The following is a 23,437-nucleotide window of genomic DNA, read 5'->3' as shown; positions in this document are numbered from 1 at the left end:
ATATTAACGGGCCCATCCACGTACGCGTAGGTTCCTTCCGCTCGAGGATTCGGTGGGTTTTTGTCGTTTGCCGGCAAAACATTTTGACCACACGGACAGGCAGCACCAAGTCACTGCCGCCATGAAACACTAATTGCGGCTACTAATCATTTCTCGCTCTGCCAGTAATGATCCATTCATGTGTAAATGGCCCACCATTAGTTTCTTTTAGCGGGCGCGCCATCGGTCAACAACGAAGTCCAACGAAGTTGACCCGTCCCGTATGGTACCCAAACTCGAGACCTAAACTGTAGACGACTATGAAGGGTCGGGTAAAACAAAAAGAACGAGGGAGAGTGTGCATTACCAGCACGGCCAGAACAAAGCTGCAGCTGCACGCATCAAACCAAAGAAATCCCGTCTAATGCTGGTGGGCGGGATGGACTGGCTTTTATGCGCCGTTAAGTAAACGATGCCGCATTTCCGTTCGGGTGCTCGCCCGTGGAAGTTGGGGAAAGCCACCGTGCGAACCGTGTGCTGGAAATCCAACAAAACGGCAGCGTTAATTAACCCTTTCATGCTCAGGAGCCGCGGGATGAGTGGTGAAAGTAATGGCGATGTCTAGTCTCACGCACACGCACCCGGTGGGAATAGAGCAACGAGGGTGGGTTTTCCCTCAAGGTCTCGCATAAAGCGAGCCTCCAGCAGCTTCCGTTTTGGGGAAAGCCACGGCCCACGAAGGGGCAAAATGTGTCTGCCAAGTGTTGCACCCGAACACGGAACTCAAACGTGGCACACACCCAGCAAAGCCATCGCGCGGATTCGAACGCATGCGTCCTGCGAACTATGCGAACCGTGAGTGACTGCTCAAATGGTGAAGTTGCAGGTGAGTTGTGCACCGTGAGATGACGGTGATGATGGTGAGACACATGCTCACCGTGAGATGCTGCCGGTGGTGCCGATTCGTGAGAAGAATCTCACACCCAAGCCCAAGCTGGGTGGTTTGTTTGTTCGGGAGCCATTCTTCCGATCGGTGAGCGTTTTCTTTTTGTTTATTATTTTCACACCTCTTTTGTTTTTCATGAGCCCTTATTACTGCACTCTCCGGTTGCAGTCGAATTTCGCATAACTTAACGAAACCCGCTTTCCGCAATTGAGCTGAGCGCTGGGCGCCTAGGGGGGGTGGGTTGTGAAAATGCATAATTTATTTGCACTCGTTCTGCGGGTGAACCTAGCCTTTGGCGTTCGTTTACGTTTTCAATTTTCATTTCTAAGCCAGTAGTCGAAGCTGATTCAAAAAAAAAAGCAAGGGCAATGTTGACGCATACTTCTCAAGGACATGGCATGGCACAAGGATTAGTAATGTAGAGCCTGTGCTTCGCTGAGAAACGGTGGATTTCGTCGTACGGAATGATCATGTTGCGCTTATCCACCGTCCGTTTGTGATGCAACTTTCGTGAGCGTTAAAACAATATTTGTCTTAACACAGTACGCCACGGAGCACTGGGGCAGTGGTTGTTCAACGTCAATGGAAACCGAAGAGAAATTGCATCTCATTAATCGACGACTGGCTTAGTGCTGCTCGTAAAATCACCAAAGTATGTAGCGGAAATCGGGAAACCCATTACACGCCGCCACAGAACGATTGCAGAGTCTTGTTACAGTTGTTACAGTGTTATGCGGAGGGTCTCATTAAATACACTCGCCGCATTGAAGCAGCAATGATGTTTGATAGAAGAATCGATTCTCCAGTGACACCAAGCTTAAGCTTGAGCCAAGCTCAAGAGCAACTTATTCTACACACAAGCGAAACACATTTTTCAGTTAAATTTAAACTGACGTAATTAATTACTGCAAATTGACATAGCTTTCCGCGTATTTCGCAATCACACTGCTTACTGTTTGCAGAAAAGAGCGTAAAACCATCGAGCTTCTTCGGCGTGAGCCACGGGACTACCAAAACACTCGCTTTGGCGCGACGGTGCGTACGCTCGGTAGCATCGCAATCAAGAGCAACGAAAACACAGATTTGCAGCTTTCCATTACATCAAGTACCATTCATTTACGATGAGCCGTGTTAGTAAGTACGCGCACCATTCCGGGAGCCCGTCTAGGTGTGTGCTGTCGAAGAACGAGAAACTATTTGCTGTTGCTGCTGCTCGAAGGACAACGCTCCAGATTTCCTTGCGAGCTGCCCAAACCCTAGCAGGCGAGACGATCCTCATGTGGTGTGGTGTCGAGATGCCACCAGAACGCATCAGACACCGTGGTTTACCGACCGAACCCTAGGTCAATCCTGCTAATGGTCTGTCAACATTTGCCTGCCGGGCTGCTAGCTATCAACCGTGGCCGATAGGCCGCACTTGCTTTTAAACGATCCGGAATGGCACAAATCATGCAAACTGGCAGCGGTTTTTGCGACCAGCGGTCGATCGGTGGCCGATTTGTTCCTAGCGCTCAACAATTGCGTGAGCGTGTGGTATCGCTTTTTGTTGTAAATTTCATCGTGACCTCGAATCCGGCTCGCACATTCAAAGGCAAATCGTTCACGATGATAGGAGCTTCAGAAAGAAGAGTGCGTGTGAGAGAGAGAGAGAACGTGAAAAAAATGAGAGAGAGAGCTTATACGGTAAGGAGTGTAAGCCGTCGAAGGATGCTTGAGCCGCCTCAGCTCAAGGTTGTCGGATTTTGTGCGAGAAAAGAAGCAACAGATCCTACCGCCTACCGGTATGTCACCGACACACACACACGCATGCGAAGGTCCCCCGAAGGGGGGAAAATCTACCTGTATGGGGTGGTGAGTGGTGGTACCTGGCCCCCTTCCCCAGCCATCCCCACGCCAGGTTCCAACCCGGGAAGGATTGGTCCCTCGGGGGGGGGCGAGTTGAATGAAAATAACAACATCTCCCACCTCGGATCGTCGGATCGTCGGCGGGCCCGAACGTCAATTTATCAAAATTAAACCAGAGGCGTCGTTCACAATCAGCTCACATTCGGTGGAAAATGTGCGCGCTAATAAACAAACGCGGGCGGGGATCGCGAAAAAACGTCTCGACGGCACGCGATTATGGCCGGCGAACGATGAAAGAAAGCAGCGAATTGATGGAAGGAAAAGTGCCATCCCTAATGCTGTGCACGCGGCTCGGCACACACCGGGCGTGGGGTGGATTTTGATTGAAATTTTATTTTTAGGAGCCCTCCCAAGCTCCCTCCACCACCCACTCCCACTCCCCCTCATAAAGGAGGCCCACTTTTCCCACCCGCCAAGATGCAACCTTGCGACCGACCGAAGCACGCCAGCGGTGAAGTACGAACTATGCGGCCAATGGCGGTGTGAATTCCGGAGGGCGTCTTTCTTTTTTTCTTTCCTTCTCTCTCTCTCTCTCTCTCTCACTCACTCTCTCTCTCTCCTTCTCTGCGGCGTTTTGCTCCCACGCCCGGCCAACATTTTCTACATCATCGTCGGGATTAGATAATGTTTATTTAACGTGTGTAATCCGAGGAATGATCCGGAATCAGATTAAATGGGAAAATGGAATTGAGAGCGCATCGTAGGCGTCGCTCTGGGCTGTGGGCGTCACCCGTGGGGAAGTGAATTTTGGGCCCCCCAATTTTCGGGTGCCCCAGCGACATGCTAGATGCTGTTTTATTTCAACCATTTTTTTTTTTTCTTTTCGTTTCTTTTGCTGTTCTCGATCGAACACGCTACTTCGTTACGTTTGCGTGTTGATTACAAATCGCGCATCGTGTCGTCACACTGCGCCTTGTGACCTTTGCGTTGTGCTTTTGCTATTCGCTTGTAAATCAAATCGGAGACACGTTGGTCTTAGGGCAGTGGCTTTCGTGGATATCAGATAAAAACGGTGACGCATTGGTGATTATTAATCCGCCGCTTTCGTTCGTGCGTTCTGGATGAGAGGGGTTTCCGTAACGGCGTAAAGCGTTTTCCGGGACATCCGTCGAAACGAACGTTACACTTTCGTGGCGACGAGCGAAGGAAATAATGATAGGTGTATGATTTTGTTTTTCCCACAACGCCGGGAAAAGCATTTCCCACTTGCAACGGCCGCGACAGCTAGCGTGGTGGAAAAATCCATCCATTTACGAGCGGGCCGCTGTAGTGCTTCAGATAAAAGAGTTGCCACCGCCAGCATCTGATGCATCGTAAAGCTTCGCCCTCCTGCCAGGGACCCGTTCCACTGCACGTGTTGTTTTGTGGCCATCGATGCGTCTCGTAGATTATTTTCCTCACCGTCGGCGCAAAGTGACGAGCGAACGGCAAAAAAGGCATGCCCACAACAAGACAGGTACTCGAGTTTCCCGCAAATCGACTGTCGCCGTGTGCAGCTAGCGCGCGGCCACATATTACATCATACGCGCGATGCGCCAAAAAGGCAGGACTGGTTGGGCCGCCATCACGCGAGAAGGTGCTCGAGAACTCGCCCGCTTGGTTCGTTGATGGTACACTTTTGCCGCCCGTCTGACGGCATGCGCAACCTCGTCACCGTGTTTTCGTGTTTGTTGGTTTCCTTTTTTTTCTTACTCTTTCTTTCAAACACACACACACACACACGCCGAGGTATTGGATTGAAGCTGAATTTAACCACGAAAAGACAGGGAAAGTTTGGGAGCCGGCGACGTGCAAGCAGCTCAACCGGTACGTGTTCAATGCCATCAACGGATGCTGACGGTGAAGGCGATGAGTCGCTCCTTGTGCGCCACCCTGCAAAGACGTGTAACTGTATCTCAAGCGCACTACTATGCTAGTAAACCGACAGATAAAGCAAGGACACCAAAGTGCTCTAAGGCTCCATTTATAGTACGGTTGTTGCATCTATTTTGTATAGCTTTCCAGGAAGGCGATGGTGCATAACTTTCACTCAATTCGTGAGCACTCGACAACAACTTATCTCCATCTGTCGATGGTTGTCCTTTCATCTTTTGTCTAACGTCCTTACCGATTGGTGGGAGTAATAGTAATATCGCGGCACTAAAGCATCTGCAGCAGCAGTGCAATTTGTAGCGAACATTTTAAAGCAAATTTGTTTACATGTTCTAATAATTTATGGCACCCGCCATCTTGCGTATTATTTTGACAGCAATGATTGCCTCGCAATGATGCCATTGCCATGATTAACGGCGTGGTCCGTTTTGACAGGTCAGTCTTTTTTTTTTTTATTAGAAAAGCTACCCGCCTACTATGGTGAAACGAGGCGTATTTTCATGACATCATATTAAACGTTCTACTTTTTTCCTCATAAAGCAAGGTTGTTCCGTTTCGCCAATATGATCGCAACGGCGTAACGATCGCTTAGCTTGGCCAGAGGAACTGCCGCACTGTTCCTTGCGGTTGAACTACTGCAGAGCTAACGAACGAATGGATTGATAGCATAAGTAAAATTACGATCAGACTGAAACAAAAATCCCGCTCGTTATCTCTCGAACTCGCAGCCACACCACACGCGGCAACATAGTGCGGCAGGTTCGCATACTCTCAAGCGTCGCGAAACGTGCTCGTGGTGGCATCGAAAAATGTGCGTTCGACACACACATCGACATGCGCCACGCCGGGCCACATTTCGATCACCCTCGGGAAGCGACCTCAACAGTGGACGCTTTTACGCCCAACTCGTTTTGGGGATGTTTCCTCTGCGATTCACCGGCCATTCACCGTCAACATTCCACGGCAAACGGGCGGCGGTTCTTACCCACGGTCAGCATAGGCGAGTGCGCATGCCACTTGCGCAAAAACCGATACGCATCGAGCTCGCCCGCGCCTGGCCGGCCATTTGGGCCATCAGTCGAACGACGGCAGGCCTTCGGGCCCGTTCCTTCGCGTTTCGTGCGTAACCTGTGGCGGGGATTTTATTTCAATTTTATTTTCCAACGCTCTCGGCGTACCACTTGGCTAGACAAAAGCTAGCAAAAGTACCTCGCGGGCCTTTCAGCGGCATTATTTGCGTGTGTGTGTTTTTTTTCCACCACACATACCCATGCTGACGGTTTGCAAACTGGTTCATTCCATCAAATGCAATGCACAAATTCCCAAGAATGCACTGAAAGGCTCGCTGGGCACCGTGCGTTAGAGTAGGTCTAACACAAACACGCAAGACTGCGCTGGGCTGGAGCGCGTTAATGGAAACTAGGAGTGACCCTTGTGCACGATCACTGAAAGTGCAGTGCGTTGGTGTGGAAAGATTCTATAAAGTGCACACTTTAATCTCACTTCTGCTTTCGCTTTCTCGCTCTCTTGCTGGGTGCCGTGTGCCGGTGATGCATTTGCGTGCACCACGTTGCAGGCAGGGCGATTGAATTCGCCAGAAAGGAGTGTGTGTGGGTGTTTTTGTGAAAGAGTGTAAAATAAAAACCTCAAATAAAATAGTGAAGTGAAAAGCAGCCACCTACGCCCAGTGGTTTTTCTCGAGCTACTCCACCACTTGCCCGTGGGTGTCGTGACAGACACTCACGGAGCTGTTACCGGGGCGTTTTTCCACCGAACCCATCGGCCGTAGCATACCGCAGAAGTGAGTAGAACCGCACCACCGAAATGGCTTTTGAGCATCATGCTGAAACCGACCGAAAGTGAAGTTCAAGCTTTGTTTAATTTTGCCGCTACCGCTTAGTTCTAACCCACCACCACGAACCACGAACCACGAGCAAAACACCACGCTCTCTCTCTCTCTCTCTCTCGGGGGTGGTTGGTCACCCGGGTGGATTTTCCGGCTCGTCTTAGCCGCAGCCGTACTGTTGGCTTATTTTTGAAGCACATAAAAGTGCTGACCGATTCCTTGGCGGATGGTTCGAAAAGGCAGCAACACCCAACAGCACACCGACGACACCGACTAATCGCAGATTGTTCAACCCATTTGCTCGTGCGAGCGCTCGTGGGTGGTGTACAGAAAATAAAACATAAGCAAGTGGGTGAACGAGAGTTTTTACATTTCCCACCCGTCGGAGGATCGGCGCGTGGTTTAATTCTCTGTTGGAGGCTTCATCGACAACCGCCGGAAGCTAGAAAGGTACAGTGAGATGATAAAGATTAATCGCCCTCACTGTGCCAGTAAATCATTCAAAGGGCACACACCCTCGCGGTTGAAGATCATTGCGAAAGAGTTACACATGAACCAAGCGGGCCCAGTGCCCATGCCTTCCGCACCGTCGTTGACGGTCGTAGCCAGTGGTGATGGTGATTTAACGGCAGGATAATTTTTTTTTTCTTCATTCAAATTTTGTTCGTCTTCATTTTCCTTCGCCGTCTCGTTTGAGGGTGCTTTATTTTTAGCCGACCGTCTGATTCATTTTCAACGCCATCGCTCGCACTTGCGTCGTTACGGGCGGTCCCACTTTGCGTGGGAAATTATCTTAAGCGGTTCCACCGAGCGTGGCTCGGTAGCCGAGCATTCAGCAGCACATTCGCAAAGGTCCTAACGATCGGTGAGGCCGGCTCTCTGCGGTGCTGCGATGCCGTTTTGTAGAAACTACTGCCCTGCTGGCTTTCGTGGTGGGAACCGATGTTTGCAAATCAATTATGGCAAATTTTCCGTACTACTACTACTACCGGCGCACGGCAGCAATAGACGCAATGCTTGGGGACAGTTTGCCGGCACTTGTGGAATCTGTGTTTGTTTTCTATCGTGCGACGAAAAAACAAACAAAAAACCCCGTGCCAGTGTCGCCAAATCTTTGGCACGAAATGAGCAAACAAGAGAGAAAATACCACCGGGAATTATAAGAGGACAAGCGTTAAAGAAACGAGCACTCGCAATTCGACCGAACGTTCGTGGTAGTTTCGCGATTACGGAAGAACTTCGGATTTTTGAAGATTTATTTTTATCTCGTACCTGTGTAACAGCGCCCGCTGCTTTCCTCGCACGACTGTGCGCGTTCGTTTCGTTCTGTGTGTGTGTGTGTGTGTGTGTGTGTGTTAGATGGCACCCTCTCGGGTTAACACCCATCGCTGGCTTCCCTACTATTGCTTCAAACCTGGCTAGATAAATCGAGTGATGCGCAACAGAAAATTCCATTTGCATGATTTTGCGAGCGAAGGAGACGTGACTCAAAGCCAGGCCCTAGCAAAAACCCATGCCGTAGCACTTAGTTCTTGGTCTTCCCCTGCTCTTACAGCGTGTGATTGCTAGCGCAACAGTAATGATGCATTCCAGCGCAAACACGCGTGAACGGTAATCGACGGTGGCTTTCATCGCGCCCGTGGACAAGCAAACCATCATTAAGAGGCGCGCCGGTGCCGATGCTAAATGCTCGGGAAATTGTTGCACAAATTGGCACCCTTATGCATCGGGGCGGCCCGGGTGGGCGTATCATATCATCAGCGTCTCTGCGCTGATTGCAAGGGTTTGCCACCCGCGGAACTTCCGGTGGCGCTTTGTCCCCCGGGTAGCGTGTGGTCTGGTGCTGGTGGTTGCGCTTCCGCTGCCGAAGAGTGCTTGCGTAATGCATTGCAAATAACAGCCCCGCTCGATTGCGCGCCCCGTAATTGACCGTGAAATGCAACGCCAAGCCGCCAGTGTTGGGCTCTGTTGTTGCCCTAATTTTCCGTTGCCGATTCCACGCCACTTGCCAGCGCCAATCTTACCCTGTCCGGTGGAGATTGATTGCCGAGCGAACCGGGGAAACGGCACGTTTCGGTTTCATTTGCCGTTCTCGCTTACGCCTGCCAATCCGCCATGCAAACTAGTGCCCCGAAAGAACGGTCAGAATGTGTTGCAACATTTTCCGGAATTTGCGACGTCAAGAAGACAGAAATCAAATAAAAACCACGCCAAACCGCCTCATTTCGGTGAAGTCAAACTACCGATGGCACCGATGGCGTAACAGTAACGCCGGAGTTTCCTTTGGTTTTATTTTCTTTTTTCTGTCTGTGTGTGGGTGGGTGTATTCGTTCCCTCGTAACCATAGTCTGGTCGGGTCCTTGTACGCGGTGATTTCCTTCGAACGCAAGCGGTGGTGATTCGCTCTCGACGACCGATAGTTTCTTGCCATAGACGCTTCAATTGTGGAAGATATGTTGCGCAATGTAATAAAAAAAAATAGAGTCACATCATCGTCATCCTACCCAAACGGGGTCGAGCAGACGAGGAATGGTTCGAACTGCGGGAGACACGCTTCGTTCCAGCTTTGGATGCCCTTTCGAGAGTCGTCCTTAGGCGCCCATACACTAACACAATGCCAAACGGTGGGTTGGGAGATGAGTGCACGAAAAACCGCACACCGAACGATCTCAATTGGTAGGCAAACTGTGGCGTACCGACTGCTATCGGCTTGGTGTTGGGGGCAGTTTTTCGTGTCACTCGTGCGAAAAGACGGATTATGCTGCTCGCTTCAGCATCGCCCCGGGTTCGGAAATGCAACAGGGGCGGCACCCAGCTACGGCAACGGTATTTGTGCGCCACAATGGAAACATAAAATGATAATCAACGAGCGGGCTTGGGTGCGGGATGTGAAGATGAAACCACGGGTGGGCACCCGAGATGGCGCCCGGGTCATGAAAAGTCGATCAACTGCCGGAACGATGCTTTCGCGTGGAAGTTTTCCATCCCCATCATCGAACGGTCTCGAGTGACCGGGCGAGGCGGGAAGTTGTTTTGCGCGATTCAATTTGTACGCTGGTATTTTCAATTGAGCGGCAATCTTCTGAATTGCGGGTCGTTACGGCGCGCAAAGTTATGATGAGCGCGCACTGATCACAGACCAATTTATTACGCCCCGCCGGTGATTGTTTATCGATGATGGTTATGAGGAGGAAAACGGCCCTGTTATCTCATGGTCGTGTGTCCATGAGTTGGCTCATTTGGCACACGGAGCGTCGTTTGGCAACTGTGCGCGCCGTCGTTTCGGTCGAAAAGGGCGATATGATTCAGCGTGACTCGTTGCGGGAAAATAGCTTCGTATGGTCGTGTGTGTACGGTGTACGGTGTACGCATGCATGCTTTCGAGTGCAGCATTAGTGCCGCGAGACGCTTTTCTTCGCCATCTTACCGCAAACCGAATCGCGAGGAAAGTGTCGTGCTTGGTGCCACAAAAGACACACTACAACCTGCTCCGGGGTCCTGTGATTGGCAAACAAAGCCGCTTTTTCTTTCCTGCCTGTGGGCTATGCGAAAACGACCAGCGAAAGGAAAATCGAACGTTTCACCGAATCGTGCGCCTGGTAGGGTAGGCTATTTGCAAAGCACAACCTGTTGCGCCCGGATGGCGGCAATGCGCGATACGCGACCAAATGTCGTTCGGTGCTGGTGGAGGCGCATTTCTTTTCTTGTTTTTTTTTTCACCGCCATACACCACGAACGCCATTTATGCCGAATATGATCGAATCGTCAGCCCTCGGTGCGCAGTGCTGGCAAAATGTAGGGAGAGAAAGTGAGCTCGCGGGCTGCCGCTGACATCATACTTCGAGTGCGAAGTGTGGACTACCTCGGCATGGAGGCGCCTGGTGATTGATAGCGGTTTGGAACATCGCGCGCATCGAATAGCCATGAACCGTGGCTGGTACCCTTGCAGGCGGTTTTCACGGCGATAAAACCCGATTACACATCCGGTGGCACCATTTATCACCGACTTCGACCCTTCCAGCCAGCACGGGCTTTGCGGCGGCCATTTTTCCGCCTCCGCTCTGTCGCATGTGTTGTCGCGTTTTTCACCACCGTTCAATTGAAATTGATCACATTCGAAGCAACTTTTCGGTGATGGGTTCTGTGTCAATTGTGCACCTATAAATTGCCACCAGCCACCCGGTTCACTGTGAGACCCAGTGGAAGAGAAAAATCGGAATTTACTTCAACCTCAACCTCAACCTCGACGGTTACTGCCATGCCACACAGCCACACGCACACAGTGGTAGAGAAGAAAACAAAAACTATCGTCCTCTCGGAAGTTCCTCATCGGGATGCGACTCGCCATTGCCACGGAGCAAACAGCGTGTTGAAGTTTCGCCAAACGGCGACAGTTAATCGACCCAATTCATCTTCTTAATTGTCGTTGTTATCAATGCCACGCTCGCCGACGACGCCCTTTCGCGCAAACGTGGCAGTAAGCAACGGATGGAAAATGGGAAAATCAATACCCGGCACAGCGGATTGCGCTGCGAGAAGGGCGTGCGGGAACACAAGATTGAATAGGTGCTCGGGCGGATTTAGTGCGACGATGGGCCACCGGACACTAACGACACCTGGCAAGGGCCATCCATTGTAGGGATGGTCCCGACGTTTGCTGATGCTTTGCCGCAAGCTACATATGCATAAGCCAACGGCGGGCTGGTTTTGTGACATCAATTTATTTTATCGATGGCTTCCGGTAACGGCGTCGAAAGGATTTGGTGAAAGAAAGATAGACCGGGTGAGCAAGAGAGAGAGAGAGTGAGAGAGTGACAGCAAGAGAACGATGAAAACCACAGAAACCAAAGATAACAGTAGTTGGCGTTGGGCGACCACATCGACATGTCCTTGAACCAGCAAACCGCAATCGTATCGCTGCTCCCTTGCGAATACGAGCATGTGTGCGAAACATCGGTCGGGTGTCCGAAACACTCACACTCGTGCCCGCGTATGCATGAAACGAACAGTAAAAGGACATAATCGAATTCCACCATAGGGGCCATGGAGCCTCGTTGCGTTCACTGCTAACAACAGAGAGGGAGAGAGAGAGTGAGAGAAAGCCATAGAGTGAGAATGAGAAAGGGAATGTATAAAAAAAAAAACAAATCAGATGTGCGTAAATGCGCACATACGCTTTTCCTGTTCCGATGAGAGTGGTGTGTGAGATGTGTCGCTTTTTTTTTCTGTGCCGCTTTGCGCGCACACATTACGATCCGTCCGTGTCCTTGCGTGTCCATCATGTTGCTTAATGGAGAGAAGCGGCAAAGTGGGCATGAAGTAGGGTGAGAAAAACAAAAAAAAACAAAATCGCACACACAATGCCAAGGCAATGTCAAGCCTGACATCGCTTCAACCATCGCGTGAAACGTAATAGCACGAACGCAGAACGGACGCTAAACCGACCGAACCGTGGGTGGGACGAGGGGTGAACAGTTAAATAAATAAACACACGGTGGCTGCCAGCGGCATGACACTTTTTCCGCGCAAGAAGAGAATGGTCCATTGTCCTTGGTCCAGCGGGACCACGGTCCGTTCACGCTTGCACAGCCTTCCGTTTGAAGGTGAAACGAGCTATCAGCGGGCATTATGAGCACCATCAGATGAATCGCTGGCGCTTAGGGATGGCTCTTTTACACGCTGGAGAACAATTAGCGTGTGGTTGGTCTGTAGGTGCGGCGTGTTTTTTTCATGTTAAATGCTTGGGATACGCCAAGGGATGTGGAGTGTGTTCTTCGTGGTGCAGAAGTTCTTCCAAAGAAAAAAAACATGGTTTATACATTTCGAGGAGCATTAAATGTACTCGAAAAAAATATCAATCTGTTCCAAACACCATTGGTATCATAAGTGGCTACGAATAGGAAGAAAAGGACCCCTTTCAAAACGAACAAAAAAAAACTTAACAGTCCGAAACAAAACGACACTTAAACTTGAATTTGCTGAGCCAAAAAACTTCCGCAATCTCGGACGTGATCATGCACAAATCCGATTATCGAAACTCCGATTATCTGCCCGTTTTACGACCCCAGTAAACGAAACTGTCCTGTGCTGCCGCGTGCAAACGTTCGTCGCTCAAAAGTACACGCCTCCGCGTGCCGGAACCAGCTCAATTAGCCAGAGCGCGGGACCATCAACTCCCGCCCGATTGCACGGTTGATTTATGAAGCGAACTCCCAACAAGCAAACCCAGGCAAATATAGCCCAAACTTTCGCTCCTCGCCATCCCGACCGGGGCGTCAATATGGTGGGTTTACGATCCGCCACCGTAATTGCACGGGCTTAGGGAGCGATCGGTCGAGCGGTTGGACGAGATTTAACGCGCGCTTTGTAGGCTTCCGGCACCGAGTTTCGGTTTCGTTTCGAGCTGCACACTTCCGTGCGGCCGATCCGAAACGGAACTACCGCGGAAACAAATGGCCGCTGCTGGTTGTGGCAAAATGTGCAAAGTTTGCCGTTTTGATACGCACAATTATCCCGTGCGCGCTTGGCCGATGCTACCCGGTTGCCTTGGTTACGAGGCGCCATTTTGTTTTGTTCCTCTCGCTTTCCATTTGCGTTGAATTACCGGATTCACAGCCACCGTAACAAAGAGCAGCAAAGAGGAAAAAGCACCACGGTTCACACACCGAAGTGAAGCGTTTGGCGAGCGTTTCTCAGTGATCGCGGTAATAGGTGTGCACCCATTCGAGAATGAGCGAACATTTTAACACAACTAAGTTGTTAAGCGCGTCAAAAGAAAGTTTTTAAACTCCCCCCCCTGCACATGTATGGGCTACACGAAACTCTGCTCGCCAGTCACAGTGTACGAACGGTTCCGTTCCGGCAAGGACTCGCTTACGTGAGTGGCACAAAAATAGAGCTTCTGATAACCAGGCAACCTGACGCTTTATCAATCAGCCCAACGGGGCCAGAACCGCTCCTCAAAAAAAAAAAAAAGAAAACGAAAAAAGAAAACGAAAAACAAAGTCATAAATTTTTATCGTCATAAATAATAATGTATCACATTTCGCAGACACGCGAAACCCGGCCCCGGGGTCTCTTTTGCTCACCCTCAGCAGGTGAGCGTGGGCGAGATTGGGCGCGTACGTGGACAAACACATCGCACGGTTGGGCGCACGTGTTCGGTGTCTGCTGGATCTACTTGCCCGCATGTCGAATCGCATCGACGCACCCATCTGGCGGGCGAAACCAGCAGCAAAAGGACGTGACCGGGACGCGGGTTAGTGGGTGTGAAATGCTTCCACCGGCTGCAACACCGGCTGGAATGTAGCGATTTGTTGTTCGTTCTTTCGTGGTTTTGTTTTTCCGCACAGGTTCACCCCACCATCGGATCGTTGTCATGGTGGTACGGTTTCAGCCGCGCGAGAAGGATCGCGTGGAAGAGGACAAAAATAATACCCAAGTGCACGTTCAAGGCGACGGAGAATGAGACCAAAACAACAAAAAGGAGGAAAAACGAGGCGCAAGAACTTGCGAACCTGCGCTCGTTTCGCAGGTGTATAACGCTCTAAGTGATGTTGATGGTTTTTTTGTTTTGCAACGCACCGGAATGGGAATGGGATACGTCCGACAAGTAGAGCGAGTAGAACTCGAAACGTGACAAAACGATCGCATACGCCGCCTACTTGATGTGTGGTGTGATTGATCCTGTCAAGCCGTTGTCGTTATTTAAAGTTGTCATGCTCAGAAAGACACTTTATCCCAACCCCCTAATGATTTGCATAGTCAAGTCAGGAGCATGAATGAAAAATCAGTTTACTAAATGAACAGATTATGAATTCGCAGTAAAAACTTCCACACCACGCGGCGCGACATCGGCGAACACAATTTGTTATTGTGCTGTGCCGTTTGATGATCTTCGTGAATGGAAAATCATCTCAATAACGAAATAATAATCACGCGAACGTGAATAGACCAAACTTTGGTCGTTGTTCAGCGGCCGCCTGGGCACATTGAGATGGAGGGCTAAAGCAAAAAGAGAAAAAGAAAAACACCAAGTGCTACAGAAACACCTACTCATCGGTACGGTGAAAGATTAATCGGAAAACTTTCGTTACCGCACCGCGGAAATCGTCGAGAACGGTGGAGGGTTGCAAAAGTTAAACTTTCTCTTTCCCCTGCCATTGTTTTTCACCCGAACGAGTCGCTGGAGTTGACGTTAATTCATTCGCGCGACAAAAATTCCACAATTCCGGCCAGCCCGGTCGAGCTTGCGCGTGTTTGCTGTTACCCCTAAAGATTCTCTATTCTCAGCACAGTGTGTGTGCCATTGTGTGCGTGCGTGAGCTGCCTTTCGTTCACCAAAAAGGGCGAAGGTCGCAATCCTGAGACGAGCGGACCCCCGGAAACCGGCCAGCTGGCGTTGGTGATATTATCGCACCGATCGGGCAACGACAGAAAAGTGTTGCCACAGCAGAACAGGGTTGTTTCTCCCCGCGGGTCAGCGAAAATGCGAGGCCACTGTTCGGTTTTCCGTTTATCAGCTCCGTTCAGGCTTCATTGCGTTCGAGAGCCGTTCGCCGTGTCGATTAAAGTTCGCGAAAACTTCACCGTTGAAGCGAACGCGTTGCTGCGTCGGATTAACGTCCATCGCGATGGGGCCGCTCCAGTGGGGTGGAAGCGATAATCTTCTGATTTGTTGGCGAACCAAAACGAAAAAGAAAAAACTAACCTTCCCAGAATTTGCTTCGCCTCGAGCCATCCTGGGCAGCGGTTTTGATTGGGGAAGAAAAAAGAAACAAATCCATCTATATTTAGCAGCAGAAATGGAGCGTCATTGTGGCAGAATAAAAAATGCAAGCAAGCTTTCTTCGCTTACGGCATACAACAACAACAACGAAAAAACGCGCTCAATGGGTTGTGAGGAATTCCATGAACAACACGAAACCGTGTCGTATCCTTATTACTCTTGCTTGCTTTGCGGAAATGCAAATAAAAACGCGCTTATTTAAGTATGCAAATGCAGCCGAGCGCTTGCGATCATGAAATGCAACAAACGCTAGCCGTGCTGGTGCTGGTGATGAGAAAAGCGAACACTCCTTTGATGTCGCAAACGTCAGACCCTGGATTGCCGGGTCCGGAATGGTTTCCGCTTCAACCGATCAACCCCCGTCAGGGCTGCGCTCGGCACTCGTGGGGCGCTTTTTCTTTCCGCGCTGGGTGTGATATTTTTAATGCCGCTCGTGCATCGGAGAATCTTTTCCGTTCTCGTTCATCATCGTGCGCTCGTGGCGTCTGCGATGGTGGTGCATCTGTGCATCAACACCGGTCCGAAAGGAACGCCTGGCGACCACTCGCCGGCTGACCCACTTCACGAACGTCCCGGTCAGTCAACCGAGAGAAGGCGTACACGTTAGGTTCCTGGGTGATCGCTGCCTCCTTTATCTTGCCATGGGGTGGAGATTCCCATTTGCACGAACCTTTTTTATGTCTCTCTCTCTCTCTTTCTTGCTCTCTGCCTGCCTGCCTGTTATTCTTCGATTTGTCGCCTTCCCGATCGGTGCGTTTAGTAGCGTTACAGGTGCGTTACTACCGTGAACGCACTGCAGAGTGCGGGGGAAGAAAAAAACCGCACACACAGCAGACGCAAACGCGTGGGAAATCAAGCGGAAAAGCATGTGCCAGATCTCGCGAGGAACGTCCCGCGTTCGTGGCGTACGTGGTATGTCCAAAAATTTGTGGCGAGTTTTCGCGCTATTAATAGTTCTCGCTCAACGGCCACGATCGTGGCCACGATCCCTTGCGTCGCCATTTCCAAAGCACGCTTCCTTCACCCTCCATCGCGTAGCAGCTAGGAGAGCGCTATTTTTAGGGACCCCACGAACCGGTGGAAACCACTCAGACCAACGCAAAAAACACACACTATCGTGACGCGCGCAAACCATCCCCACAGAGCGTGCGGTTCTCTAGTGGCTCGGTGTTGCCCTAGGCGTTGTCTTAGTCGGCACAGCTCAAGCTTACCAGCGGGGACTGAAGCTGGAGTGAGGAGCATTCCCGACCCTACCACACACACACACATGCACGAAGTTGCGAGTGGGAGTCGCACGATCGTGGCCCAGTCTCGTGCTCGATCACCCAACCGCAACGGCAGCCATTTTGTCTCGCGTCGATCGCACCTTGGGACGGCTGCACCAGTCGATCTGTCGCAGTTCGCGAGTACGAACGCTCGAGCAACCGTTGCAACTGTTTGTCGAGCTCGCTCCAAAATACCTGCCGCTTGCAGCAATCGAACCTTAAACGACCGGTCGTAAACCGAACGAACGCACGCACCGTCAATCCGGAAGTTAGTTTTTATTCACCCGTTTTGCTTAGTTTTGTAAAACGGAGCACTGGTGGTGTCGTGCCGGAAAGGGAAGAAAAAGTTTTGACGCGTTTTATTTTCGTGTGTTTTCACGACAACCGGAACCAATATCGCTTCTTCTCGGATCGTGGAGAAGACAGAACCATCCGAAGCCAACCATCCGTGAGCAAAATACAAGTACGTTTCTGCTTCCTGTTGCTGTTGTTAGCTGGGCGGACACAGGTGGACGGCACGAATGCACCGGCTGCAGGGGAGCGTTTTTTTTGCGAGTGGTAGTGAAGTTTAGTTGCACAAAGGCAAAAACCAAAAAAAAACCCCCGACTCGCAAGGCTGCAAGTGGCATGAATCTAGTTACGCTGTCGCTCGTTAGCAGGCAGCATGAAATTGTGCTTGCCCTATCGCTTTTTGTATTTGTGCTTTTCAGCCAACCCGGGCGATCTCACGGGCGTGTGTGTGTGTGTGTGTGTGTGTGTGTGTGTGTGTGTGTGTATGCTTAAGTGTGCTTAAAGCTCAAAGCCTAAAACGGAATATTTGCCGCACGAATGCTTTGCGCCCTCCATTTTACCGGAACGTTCTGGCGCATCTGCCGACTGATGAAATCGAGCGCCCAAGTGTGCGCTTTCCCGGTGGTGTGTACATTTATAATCGACGATGGAGTTAGTTTTTCATTTGGTTCCTACCGTTCTCGCTTCTCTTTGCATCCTGCGCATTTGCTTCACCACTTATTCCTCTCACTTAGACGTCAGGATTCGGCGCATTCGCCGCCTAGTGTACGTAGCGAGTGGCAATGTGCCGCTGTATGCGTACGTCTATGTACGTGTGGATGTGCCTCGTTTCAACCACGATACCGAACTATTTCACCTAGCCTCGCTCCTTCACCTTACCCGACACGTTCCGGACGGGCCGCTAGAGCTGGGAAAACTTTCGCGAATCCCAAGCTCACGCTAGCAACTTCCGTTTGGCTCTGATGCGAAGGAGTACCTAACACTTGATGACGTTGATTTCCAAAGCATGCGGACGTGGAAAGTGCCCGTAGTCGTTCGCGAACATTCGCTTGCGATGGGCTAAGGGACTCTCGGTACACTCTCGGTTACACCCGGAATCGGCGATTTATTTAAGAGCGTGACTAATGATCGCGATCCGGCGCTATTAATAGGTGGCCCTCTCGACGCTCGGCACTTGTTTTGCGCCTTCGCTGCCCGCCACAGGTAAACAACCTTCGGTCGATTTCGAAGTTTTTGTTTATTTTAGGCCGATGGCCGAAGCGAGCTGGATGTTGCTTCGTTGCTCGGCGCTTGTTTTTGCGCTTCCCCGTCGGTCGGTTGGTGGTTACCGAAAATTACTCGAAACGCTCGAAACCAAAAGGGAAGTTTTGCGAACACCAAGCACCCTGCGGGGGTGGGATTTGGAAAACGCACAATGCGCCCATGCGGGGGTTAGTTGAAAACAGTGCGAATGAAACAATTTCACGCAGCAAGCAAATGTAGCGGATGTCTCTTTAACGGTAGCGTTCAAAATCCACCACTTATTGTGACACGCTGTGGTGTTGATTCAAAAATAGGTTGCCATGGAAACTGGTTACGTGTCAAAGCATCCCTTTCATCACCCCAAAGGCGTTGAAAATGTTAATCGTTTTCAAGCACCCGCAGGAGACACTCGCCGTTCATAACCTTCACCCGGAAACACACTTCAGTACGCCATGGCACACGATGTCCTGCCGCTCGTTTTTTTTTTTCTGCTTGCTTCGAGTGCAAAATCCTTGACTGCTCACTCAACGCACCGTCAATGCCGTCTAACCGAATCTGTTTCCGTTGCGAACAACACCCAGTTCAAAGACCTGTCGGGTGAGCAATCCGGCCCGAAGGACGGAAGGAACGTTTCCCAGTGCTGATAATGGGAAATCGAGCGGCGTGTGTTCTACTTTCCGTTTCGGCTCGAACCCGAACGATCTTGAAACCAATTCGCAACTCCGTCCCCGGGTGGAAGGCCACGCTGACGCACGTCCGTTAAAGATGGAAAATGACATTATTTTAGGGCCACACGATCGATTTGTCGGGGTGCGGGAAATGGCTTTGCGGCGTGTGATGGGCGGCTTTGGAAAAGGCCCGCTCGTCTGCTGACCGTGAACGGTATCGGTATTTCATGGCGGTGCTGTATTTATAGAAATGGCCGCTATGGCTGGGGTGATGCGATCGCGATGGATAAAATGTTCGAACCCGGCGCTGGTTCGGAAATCGCTCGAGAACTCGAGGGTGGGTTTTCACCGCGTGCGAAAAACAAACCAAACAGCAACCTCGCACGGGGGGGTTGCAATACTTTTGAAAATTGCAAAACCAGCGCAAATATGCAGCTGCGTGTGTGTGTGTGTGCATCCAGGCACACAGTTTTAAGTAGATTGAAAAGCAACGCAATTCCTCCCAAGCACCGGTGGCGCACCCTGTCTAACCGTACCGTACACCATCGGAACTGCATGTGCACGCGTTCAATCTCTGGTTGCCGGCAGTTTTTTTTGGATGCAGCTGCACATGACAAAGCCATCATGTCAGACGCCCCGGAACCAGCGCCCGAGAAGCGGAAGTCCGTATTTCCTGCAAAGACCCGACGGAGTGGAACATTCGCAGTTCATAAAATAGCTACATGCAACATTGCGCGCTGAAACTTTCGCCGTGCTGCACCACGAGACGCAAACGAAGAACGCGTCCTCTCGGTACACGTTATTTAAATTTCACACAAAAGTTTTCCGAATTCACCACCCCCACGGGACGATGGTTGGTGGACGGAGGGTATTACGGAGTGCACAGGGTTCCGTTTCGTTGCCGAGCAGCTCATTCATATTCCAGAAAGAAATGCGGCCCCACTGACAAGCGCTTCCAGATGTGCCATTTTTGGAGTGCACATTTGGACGCGTCTCGCAGCGAAAGATCGCTTTCGGCGCGCATCGGTTGTGAACCGTGGGGCCATGGTTTTGTCATATCAATTATTTTATCTCGTGTGCGCCAAACTGATGGTGCGCTTTTCGATGCCAGATGTGATCGAGAATGGCAGCCGCGCCTTGAGAGCAACTTATTTTAAAATTCCACAGGGAAATTGTAGGACGAGAAAAAATCAAGGAACAAATATTTCATCTTTCCACGGCTTGTGTTACTTGTAGTTGTGGTTTTTTTTTTCTTACAAAATATTTTTAACAAACTTAAACCCAAAAACTGTAATAATCGTCTCATAAAGCGGGTCGCCTTGATTTAAGGCGCCTCGAGGCACACTCCCGCCCATTCGTCTGTAAATGAAACGAACGCTTTTCGATTCACCCTCGTCGAAGGATGCTTAAAAAACCGTGTCCCGTCCGTTACTTTTTCTTCGATTCCGACGCTACCTGCGTCAGTGGAGCGCAGTTCCGGTGCTAGCGCGTCACTATGTAAACGTTAGCTTATTGCAGCTCCGAAACGCAGAGTGGGCCGCTTAATTCGTCATCTTTAATTGCGCTCGTGGTGGCGCGACGCGAAAGCGAACAGGCAAACAACATTTTCGTCCTCCTCGTTCGGATTCGTCACGGTTATATTTGTGTTTCGGATTTCGGGCGGAAATTGCGAGATGAATGGACGGTAAACTCTGCCGAGTGGGTGGAAAACAACACAAAAACATCATGGCAACGAAAACAAAACCCACTCGACGGAAACCACGAACGCGTTCGGTAAACGGCAACGGACTTGATTTCGGAGCCAATCTGTGCATTCAGCATGCTTTTTTTTATTTGTAGCACTTCTGCTGTTTCAACATTTAATAAAAACGTATCCCTGTTTTGAGCAACGAAGTAGGCGAGGTGGTTATTTTTTTGTTTCAATTGACTTAACAACACCCCTTCACAGTTTTGCCCGAGCAGTGCAAATCAGTAGATGCACGCTAAATGTGCCTCAATGCAAAAACTGTGAAGGGGTTAAGCTCAACAAAACCAATCCAAACTGTCCCACAAAAAGCACACAAATCCGTCAATCCGATAGTTTTCAGTCATGCCAAAACGCCGGCCGAGTTGCACCAAATAATGCACAAAAATCAAGCCCACGTGGCTCTCGTCGCTAAGCGGTTTCGATTCGGCGTCGCATTTTGAACGCCAAAATCGCCAAATCTGAATTCGCTAGTAACAGGAGATCATGCGTCGAAGAGGTTGCATGTACCAGCTGGATTTCGATCCAAACATCACTTGTCACTCAAGGGTTACCGAATGTTATCAGTACATATCGTCGATCTTTCCGGCGCATGATAATCAGCATCCCATCTCGTTTGCTCTATTTGCACACTGTAGGATCTTTTTGAGCGTCGTATCTTTCCGGTCATAATTCGGTCGCAGTATTTTGCCGATCATAATAAATTATCTATCTACATACATTAAATCCATTTTGGATACAAAACAAAGCAGCAAACGGTGTGCGATAAATTTATATTATTTAAATCACTGCTCCACTTATCATTGAGCATCTTTTTATCACAAAACTATATGAAAATAGTGGGATGATCAAACACGTTGTCCATCACGCACGCTTCATTCCATAGTGCAAGCAATGTCACCTCCTACGCGCGCCTGGTACAAAATATAGTAGCTGCGTTCCTTGTTGCGCTCACGTGCTGCTGCCGTTATCCGAAATAGTAATCTTTAAGCCCATGGCACACGTTTTTTATCAGCAGTGCCAAATCCGGTATCGTTGCGCGTGGTTCATGCGCACGAGGATTTCGCAAAATTCTTTCGATTAGCCACCATGTCGGAACGATTTGAACGCACGATGCTAACCGGGAGAATTTTGAGGACGGATTTTGGACGCCAAAAGCGACAAATTTGTTGCCGTGAGTAACAAGAGCGCACGTGCCGAGGAGGTTGCATGTAGCAGCTGGTTCATCGCGCTTAATTTAATGGATTGCCCCTCCAAATGTTATCAGTACATATCGTCGATCTTTCCGGCGCATGATAATCAGCATCCCATCTCATTTGCTCTATTTGCACACTGCAGGAACTTTTTGAGCGTCTTATCTTGCCGGTCATAATTTGGTCGCAGTATTTTGCCGGTCATAATAAATTATCTGGCTGCATACATTAAATCTATTTTGGATACAAAACAAAGCAGTAAACGGTGTGCGATAAATTTCTGTTATTCAAACCACTGTTCTCCACCGATTTATTATTACCGGCTTGATACTGGGATTGAATTTTGACCGGCAGGATAAGATGCTCAAAAAGATGCTACAGTGTGCATAGAGCAAGGCGGTCGATAGCAAACGAGAGCAAATGAGATGGGATGCTAATCATCATGCGCCAGAATGATCGACGATATGTATAATATAGCGTGATGAACCAGCTGCTACATGCAACCTCCTCGGCACGTGCGCTCTTGTTACTCACGGCATCAAATTTGTCGCTTTTCGCGTTCAAAATCGCCCTCGAAATTTTCCCGGTTAGCAGCGTGCGTTCAAATCGTTCCGACATGGTGGCTAATCGAAAGAATTTTGCGAAATCCTCGTGCGCATGAACCACGCGCAACGACACCGGATTTGGCACTGCTAATAAAACACGTGCGGCATGGGCTTAAAGATTACTATTTCGGATAAAGGGAGCAGCACGTGAGCGTAACAAGGAACGCAGCTACTATATTTTGTACCAGGCGCGCGTAGGAGGTGACATTGCTTGCACTATGGAGTGATGCGTGCGTAATGGACAACGTGTTTGATCATCCCACTATTTTCATATAGTTTTGTGATAAAAAGATGCTCAATGATAAGTGGAGCAGTGATTTAAATAATATAAATTTATCGCACACCGTTTGCTGCTTTGTTTTGTATCGAAAATGGATTTAATGTATGCAGCCTGACAATTTATTATGATCGACAAAATACTGCGACCGAATTATGACCGGAAAGATACGACGCTCAAAAAGATCCTACAGTGTGCAAATAGAGCAAACGAGATGGGATGCTGATTATCATGCGCCGGAAAGATCGACGATATGTACTGATAACATTCGGTAACCCTTGAGTGACAAGTGATGTTTGGATCGAAATCCAGCTGGTACATGCAACCTCTTCGACGCATGATCTCCTGTTACTAGCGAATTCAGATTTGGCGATTTTGGCGTTCAAAATGCGACGCCGAATCGACACCGCTTAGCGACACGAGAGCCACGTGGGCTTGATTTTTGTGCATTTGGTGCAACTCGGCCGGCGTTTTGGCATGACTGAAAACTATCGGATTGACGGATTTGTGTGCTTTTTGTGGGGCGTTTGGAAAGGTTTTGTTGAGTTGTTTATTATTAATAGACTTTGAATAGAATTCCTTGCTCCAGGCAAAAGAAAACTATGATGAAATTCAAATTATGTTCTAACTAAAAATAAAGAATACTTTGATACTGAATGCAATCAAACAGTTTTTAACTAATTGTCTCAAACGCTGAACCAATGAGATTATTTTTTCGCAAAAAATCTCATCAAAAAAGAATACAAAGCTTTCAAGTTTATGAATTTTACAGCACGGTTTTTTTCCAAACCACAAATAAAAAAGGGTCACAACTTT

At 49.6% G+C, this 23,437-nt stretch overlaps 1 protein-coding gene across 1 annotated transcript in view; it reads left to right on the top strand.

Annotated features, from left to right (window-relative positions):
* Nucleotides 1-6,384: 6,384 nt before the first annotated feature.
* LOC128727265 (RING finger protein nhl-1) overlaps nucleotides 6,385-23,437 on the top strand; it is a 40,113-nt gene continuing 23,060 nt past the window's right edge. The window contains exon 1 of the mRNA XM_053821160.1: nucleotides 6,385-6,503. The gene's annotated coding sequence lies outside the window, so the exon portion shown is untranslated. The remainder of the gene's footprint in view (nucleotides 6,504-23,437) is intronic.

The sequence above is a fragment of the Anopheles nili genome, chromosome 3, assembly GCF_943737925.1.
Source record: "Anopheles nili chromosome 3, idAnoNiliSN_F5_01, whole genome shotgun sequence".
Classification (NCBI taxonomy): domain Eukaryota; kingdom Metazoa; phylum Arthropoda; class Insecta; order Diptera; family Culicidae; genus Anopheles; species Anopheles nili.
This window is presented reverse-complemented; position numbering and strand designations above follow the sequence as displayed.